This window comes from Gymnoscopelus microlampas (genome assembly GCF_963454915.1).
Source record: "Gymnoscopelus microlampas genome assembly, chromosome: 11".
NCBI classification, from domain to species: Eukaryota; Metazoa; Chordata; class Actinopteri; order Myctophiformes; family Myctophidae; genus Gymnoscopelus; species Gymnoscopelus microlampas.
The window spans coordinates 50707530-50715485 of record NC_139948.1 but is presented as its reverse complement, the minus strand read 5'-3'; the positions used below and the strand labels follow the sequence as shown (position 1 = coordinate 50715485).

The 7956-nt window shown below is 49.9% G+C and overlaps 1 protein-coding gene across 1 annotated transcript in view; it reads right to left on the bottom strand.

The window, feature by feature from the left end:
• The window catches only part of prkcab (protein kinase C, alpha, b), a 205619-nt gene that overhangs the window by 50071 nt on the left and 147592 nt on the right, over positions 1–7956 (bottom strand). The window lies entirely within an intron of this gene.

Below are 7956 nucleotides of genomic sequence, written 5' to 3'. Positions count from 1 at the left end.
GGTAAATGTCTTAACCCAACCCCTAAACCTAGCCTTTAAATGTCTAATCCTAGCCCCTAAACCTGACCTCTGAATATCTTAACCCAACCAAGGGCCAAGTCTTGGATATTTACGATGAGGCCAACACGGAAGCTTTTGAATGGCCAGAGTGGCGCTGTTTTACCCTGCGCCGACCTGACGGTGTCAGAAATAATTTATTTTAACGCAAGTGAATGGTTTTTTTTGACAAACTTTAGACTAGATTTTCTTACCGTAATACAAATTTTCATAAATACTATATGCTTCCAGTCGCTAGTTTAAAGTCTCCTTTCAATCATCAGGATATGCGTTTTGCTAAATTATGGTCCCATTTATTTTAAAATTGACGATAAAGTAGGCTATTCTCTAGGAGGGGCGGGATGATTTGATTGACAAGCTACACAACCGATAGCATTCATTCATCATGGGGGGCCATAGCTGAGTGGTTAGTGAGCCCGCCTAGGGCCGCCTGGTTGCCCCAGGTTCGATTCCAGGCCAGGTCAGTGTGACAGGGTCAAAGCAGGGGGGTGAAACCAAATTGTAACATTTTTTATTGATGATGAAAAACCTGTATTACGCACTTAAAAACATCATTCTCTTAACTATATTTCTGCACTGCATGTTTTATGGTTGACAATGTATTTCCCCCCGGTCCCCGAGCCACTTGACATTGGACTCCCCTATAGGCTGTGTGACATTGGCCTTGTGACAGCGGACGGCCAATGTCCCCAGGTCACGCTGGTGGCAGAGCGAATGAGGGCGGAGTAGGGTGTGGCCCACCTTATTCAAAAGTGAGCGCGAGCCACTTGGACAGCAGAGAGACAGGCATACAGGGCAGTGTGGAAGTGACAGCCAGAAGGGACGGTTGTGCACAGGAGGAGCAGACATACCACGGAGCAGAGGTGGGGAATACAGTGATCGCGGCACGTACCAAGCCACCAGCAGCGGACGGTGAGCAGACGGCGCAGTAGCAGCAGAGACGGGGAGGACAGACAGACGAACCAAGGAACGGAGGAGAGGTCCAGTGGCGATAACGTTGCGCGCTTCACACCCTCAAAGCCAGACGTACAGTCTGGCGGGCGAGTAAGTGTCCTTCTATGCAACGTTACCTTTATAAACCCACGGTCCTAAACCTCATATGTGAAATATACCTGAACAGATGAACTGGTTCTAGTTTCTATGATTGCAGGCAATACGCACGAAGACAAGAAGAGACAGTGATTCCTGGCCTAAACCCCCGCTCCAGTTAAACCCCATATAAGGACATTCCCACCTTTTGCATTGAACCGTGATGAGTATATGACATATAGCAATTGAATTGGCACTTGGCACTTTACTGCTTCAGTAATAGTTGGCACTTTAACGCTAAATTCATTATTTATTTGCTATAGTTTGCACAAGCCCTGTCTGTTTTTAGTGTTTGGTGATTGTCTGTATTCCTGTATTTTAGTTAGTTAGTGGGCGCATTAGGAGGTTGAGGTTTTAGAATTAGTGTTATATTTTGTTTATGCTTTTCAATATTTTATGGCTTATAGACGCCACTGTATTAGCTTAATAAAATAGATTACCTTTTTATACAAACCTGTTTCCGTCCAGCTTTCTCCAAGGGATATGTGTTGAAGTGTTGTTCTCATTTAAAAGTATTGTACTTACCTGGGTAAACTCGAACCTGTGAATAGCCTAAGAAAGAGTGTTACAGAGGACCCTACCTCTTAAATAAAAAGGTGGCGTAGTCTTGCAGTACCTAACAAACAGTATTATTCTCACAGTAATTACGCACCCCGCACTTTACCGTGCAACTGATATTTTATTGTTGTGAGTTTAATGTGTATTGTTATTTATTTATTATTGAGACAAAGTAAAGAGTGTCAGCATTCTAAAAAGAAGTGGCAAGTTACATGTGACAACCTGGCCACCGTCACATATTTGGCGTAGCGCGGCAGGACTGGGTAGAGAACAACACAAAATCCCTAAGAGAAACTGTATTGAAATTTTGCTGTTTTGCTGCTTTTTGTTTTGTTTTGTTTGGTTGAATCAAGAAAGTAATGATGATGATGCCAGTGTATCCAGGGGCACCGTGGCTACCTAAGTTTTCGGGCATAGAAGGTGAGGAGAAATACAGGGAATGGAGAGAACAGATTAAAGGATTATTGGGCACTCAGGATTTAACAGAGGAGAAAAAAGTTGCTTTTGTAGTACAGACCCTTACTGAGGAAGCTAAGCGACAAATTAGTGTAATTGACAAGGAAGATCGCAATACAGTGGCCAAAGTCTTTAAATGTTTAGACACGTTGTATAAAACATCTGTTTCTGCTTCCCAAGCTCGTGCCTTGTTCTATGGCTGTGCGCAACGCGCAGGCGAAAGTGTGCAGGCTTATATTTTGAGGCTTAGAGAGTTGTTCTGCGGGCTGCGGCGGCTCGACCCAGACACCGCTCCCTCCGATGCCATTCTGCGAGAGCAGTTACTTGTAGGACTGTCTGAAGGCCCTCTGGGTCAAGCCTTAAGAATATATGCCCGTCGAAACCCCACAGAAGACTTCGCCGCCCTAAAAAATGAGGCCTTCCTACTAGACACTGAACATAGAAGAGAAGGGACTGCTGAAATCTTGTGCCATGCTGTTAAACCTGTCTCTATCCCAACACCCTCACAGGAATCTGAATGGAGAGAGAAACTGAAACAGGAGATTATGGAAGACGTCAAATCGCAAATGCAGGGGTTTACGCAGGAGCTCATGAAAGAGATCAGACCGCTCCTTCGACCCAACACCACCGATACACGACCTCGCGGTTCGCCTCCATCTGAACGACGCCGGGAGCCGTACCAACGCAACGAGTGGGATGAGGGAGGTAGGCCGATCTGTAGGAGCTGTAGGCAGTCTGGGCACATTGCTCGCTTTTGTAAATCTGACCCCAATCATTTAAACTAGTACGCCCTGTCGCCGAGGTCCGGGAGACAGGGGTGCAGCGCGCACTCGCCAGATCAAGGGCTAATGAAGTGTTTATTGGGGACTGTCCGACTATTGGGATCACTATGGGAGGAGTCCACTTAAGGGGGTTACTGGATACTGGGTCACAAGTCACATTAATGCAGCAAAGCTTATTTGAGGAAAAATTCTCACACCTAACGTTGGGAAATGGGCCCCTTGTTTTTAAATTACGCGCCGCTAATGGTCTTGACTTACCGTACACTGGCTATGCCATATTGGACCTAGAGCTGGAGGGAATGAAGATCCCAGGGAGAGGAGTTGTAATCGTGAAAGATGAACATTGTACTCAACCGCTGATTATTGGGATGAATGTCGTGAACGCTGTATGGCATGCCCTCTTTAAATGGCCTGGGAGGCCTGTGTTTCCATGTCAGCAGGGAAGGACGCTGTGGAAGGACGCATTCGCCACCTGTAGGAGGGTGGAGGCAGTGACGAACGAAGATGGGTCCATCGGTTATGTGTGGCCGGTCGGCCGGCGGAAGATTCGAATCCCCGCGCAGAGTGAAGTGATGATCTGGGGCCGCGCTTGGAGAGGACCAAATGGAGCGGACTACGAGGCCTTGATGGAAGCCTTGCCGGATGGAAAAGATTTGGGAGTGGCCCGTGCCCTCGTCACGGTGCGCCACGGACGTGTTCCCATACGAGTGTGCAACCCACACGCATATAGTCTGGTCCTGGACCGCCACCAGAAGCTGGGGAGGCTGTACCCGGTGGAAGAAGCGGATGTCCGAGGCGGCAGGGACCTGAGCCTGTCCCTGGGGACCGACGGAGAGGTGGAAGTGGCCGTAATCAGTGTGGAAGATGATGGACCACTGAAGACCCTGCCCGAAGAGATGGAAGTGTTGACGGAGCGTGATGACCTGCCGGAGGCGCAGAAGAGCGAGTTACACGAGATGTTGTGTCGGTGGAAGAAGGTGTTCGCCATCCATGACGAGGATTTCGGACGGACGGACGTCGTGCAACACCAGATACCGACCGGAGACGCGGCACCCATACGAGAGCGACACCGGCCGTTGCCGCCCTCCATGTACCGGGAGATGAAGACCCTCCTGAATGAGATGCTGGAGAAGGGAGTCATCAAGGAGAGTTGCAGTCCGTGGGCGGCACCTATCGTACTGGTCAAGAAGAAAGATGGCAGCTGGAGGTTCTGCGTCGACTACAGGAAACTTAACGCCGTGACGCACAAGGACGCCTTCCCCCTACCCAGGATAGAAGAGACGCTCACCAGCCTGACGAAGGCGCAATGGTTCTCCACGTTAGACCTGGCCAGCGGGTATTGGCAAGTAGGAATGGATCCCCGGGACCGGGAGAAGACCGCCTTTACGACCCCGCTGGGCCTGTTCGAGTTTCAACGCATGCCGTTCGGGCTTTGTAATGCGCCCGCGACGTTCCAGAGGCTGATGCAGCAGTGTCTGAGTGGTCAGGTGACAGAATCCTTGCTGGTATATCTTGATGACATTATAGTATATTCACCTGACTTCTCCTCTCATCTACAGCACCTCGAGCTCGTCTTCCAACGCCTGTGGAGACATGGACTGAAGCTGCGGTTAGACAAATGCAAACTTCTGCGGAGGGAAGTGCAATTTCTGGGCCATGTCGTGGACAAAGAGGGAGTGCGGCCCGATCCGGAGAAAGTGGTGGCAGTGCGGGACTGGACACCACCCTCAACGGTCCGCGAGGTCCGCGCGTTTCTAGGTCTAGCGGGTTACTATAGGCGTTTCGTGTCCTCTTTTGCTGCTATAGCACGACCCTTAAACAACTTATTGATAGGAATCCCAAATGACGTAAAATCCCACCAGTGTAAAGTCGAGTGGACTTCGGAGTGCCAGCGGGCGTTTGATGCGTTAAAGAGTGCCCTCACACAAGCCCCGGTGTTAGCGTATGCGGATTATACACAGCCTTTTGTGGTTTACACTGATGCGAGTGGCCGTGGGTTGGGAGCGGTTCTAGCCCAGGTCCAAGACGGTCACGAACGTGTAATAGCTTATGCAAGCCGCAGTCTCCACCCGACCGAGCAGAATGACGCAAATTATAGCTCGTTCAAATTGGAGCTTTTGGCCCTTAAATGGGCCGTGACCGAGAAGTTTAAAGATTATCTCACTGGCGCTCGATTCACAATATTCACGGACAATAACCCTGTTGCGCATCTCCAAACGGCTAGATTGGGAGCTGTGGAACAACGGTGGGCTGCTCAACTTGCGTCGTTTACTTTCGACATCAAGTATCGACCGGGCAAAAACAACGCCAACGCTGATGCCCTATCGCGGTTCCCAGTGCAGCCTGTAGATGTGGCGGCTGTACAATCGACGCCAGCAGCCCGGGAGGATGAGTGGAGAGAGACGCAGGATCGGGATCTAGATGTGCAGGTGGTGAAGAGGTGCGTGGAACGGGGGAGAGCCCCTAATATGGTGGAGAGGAAGAATTGGACTCGGGGAGCGCGGCAACTGTTACGCCAGTGGAACAAACTGATTATACGAAATCATGTGTTATATAGGAAGGTGACCGATCCTTATACCAAAGAACAATACTCACAGATCATTTGTCCAGGTTCACGCAGAGAGGAGGTATGGAGAGGAATCCACACGGCCGCGGCGCATGCTGGGTTGGAGAGGACCTTGGCCCAGCTGCGACGTCGGTTCTATTGGCCAGGCATGGAGGGAGCGGTGCGTCAGTTACAACAGGGTTGTGTCGCCTGCAGCCTGCAGAGGAACAGGTCAGAGCCTCGGGCCCCCTTACAACCCTTTGAAGTCTCATATCCACTAGAAGTAATAGCCATTGATTTCCTCACATTAGGTAGGCCTGCTGATGCGTGGCAAAACATTCTGGTAGCTACTGACTTATTCACCCGTTATAGTTGGGCTATTGCCACCCGAGACCAGACTGCGCACACCACTGTCCGTGCGTTATGGACGCATATTATCCAGCCGTTCGGCTGTCCGGCCCGGTTCCACTCAGATCGAGGCCCCAACTTCGAGTCCGAGTTAATGCACCATTTATGTCAGACTTATGGTATTGCAAAAAGTCGCACCACTCCGTACCACCCGGCTGGGAACGGTGGAGTGGAACGATTTAATCAGACATTACTGAACATGTTGCGATCACTAGACACTGATAAACAAGGAAGATGGAATGAGCACTTACCCGAGTTAGTTCATGCTTATAACAACACGATCCATAGTGCTACGGGTTATGCCCCCGCCTACTTAATGTTTGGCCGACATTTGAGGCGCCCTATAGATGTCCAGTTAGGAGTGCAGTCAGCGCAAGAGCGCATGGGAGTGGGTGGCTGGGTACAGGACCACCAACAGAGAATGGCGACAGCTTATAGGACCGCAGGGGAGAGGATGGGAGAAACGGCCAAGAGGAGAAAGCAGGTTTATGACCGTAGGGCCGGTATTACACCCCTATTACCAGGAGAGAGAGTGTGGATTCGAAATAGGAAGAGAGATGGCCAGGGGAAATTGAGTACGTGGTGGGACCCCGAGCCTTACGCAGTGATGGAACAGGTGGGAGCTACGGGGTTGGTGTACCGAGTCAGACCCGAGAAGGGGGGGCGAGAAAAGACCATACATAGAAATGCGTTGAAAGTGTGTGTAGCCCCCAGGTCGCCCCACGAGGACCCCCCAGCTGTAGTGCAGCCCGAGCAGGTAGAAGCAACAACGCCGCAGTATTATGGGTTTCTCTCCGTCCCGAGAGCACCAGATGAGCCACGGCGCTCGGGAAGAGCAAATATAGGCCAGCCACCCCAGAGGTATGGACATGATTAGGGACAGTTGCAGGGACTGGCAACGGAAAAGTGGGGGGGGATGTGACAGGGTCAAAGCAGGGGGGTGAAACCAAATTGTAACATTTTTTATTGATGATGAAAAACCTGTATTACGCACTTAAAAACATCATTCTCTTAACTATATTTCTGCACTGCATGTTTTATGGTTGACAATGTATTTCCCCCCGGTCCCCGAGCCACTTGACATTGGACTCCCCTATAGGCTGTGTGACATTGGCCTTGTGACAGCGGACGGCCAATGTCCCCAGGTCACGCTGGTGGCAGAGCGAATGAGGGCGGAGTAGGGTGTGGCCCACCTTATTCAAAAGTGAGCGCGAGCCACTTGGACAGCAGAGAGACAGGCATACAGGGCAGTGTGGAAGTGACAGCCAGAAGGGACGGTTGTGCACAGGAGGAGCAGACATACCACGGAGCAGAGGTGGGGAATACAGTGATCGCGGCACGTACCAAGCCACCAGCAGCGGACGGTGAGCAGACGGCGCAGTAGCAGCAGAGACGGGGAGGACAGACAGACGAACCAAGGAACGGAGGAGAGGTCCAGTGGCGATAACGTTGCGCGCTTCACACCCTCAAAGCCAGACGTACAGTCTGGCGGGCGAGTAAGTGTCCTTCTATGCAACGTTACCTTTATAAACCCACGGTCCTAAACCTCATATGTGAAATATACCTGAACAGATGAACTGGTTCTAGTTTCTATGATTGCAGGCAATACGCACGAAGACAAGAAGAGACAGTGATTCCTGGCCTAAACCCCCGCTCCAGTTAAACCCCATATAAGGACATTCCCACCTTTTGCATTGAACCGTGATGAGTATATGACATATAGCAATTGAATTGGCACTTGGCACTTTACTGCTTCAGTAATAGTTGGCACTTTAACGCTAAATTCATTATTTATTTGCTATAGTTTGCACAAGCCCTGTCTGTTTTTAGTGTTTGGTGATTGTCTGTATTCCTGTATTTTAGTTAGTTAGTGGGCGCATTAGGAGGTTGAGGTTTTAGAATTAGTGTTATATTTTGTTTATGCTTTTCAATATTTTATGGCTTATAGACGCCACTGTATTAGCTTAATAAAATAGATTACCTTTTTATACAAACCTGTTTCCGTCCAGCTTTCTCCAAGGGATATGTGTTGAAGTGTTGTTCTCATTTAAAAGTATTGTA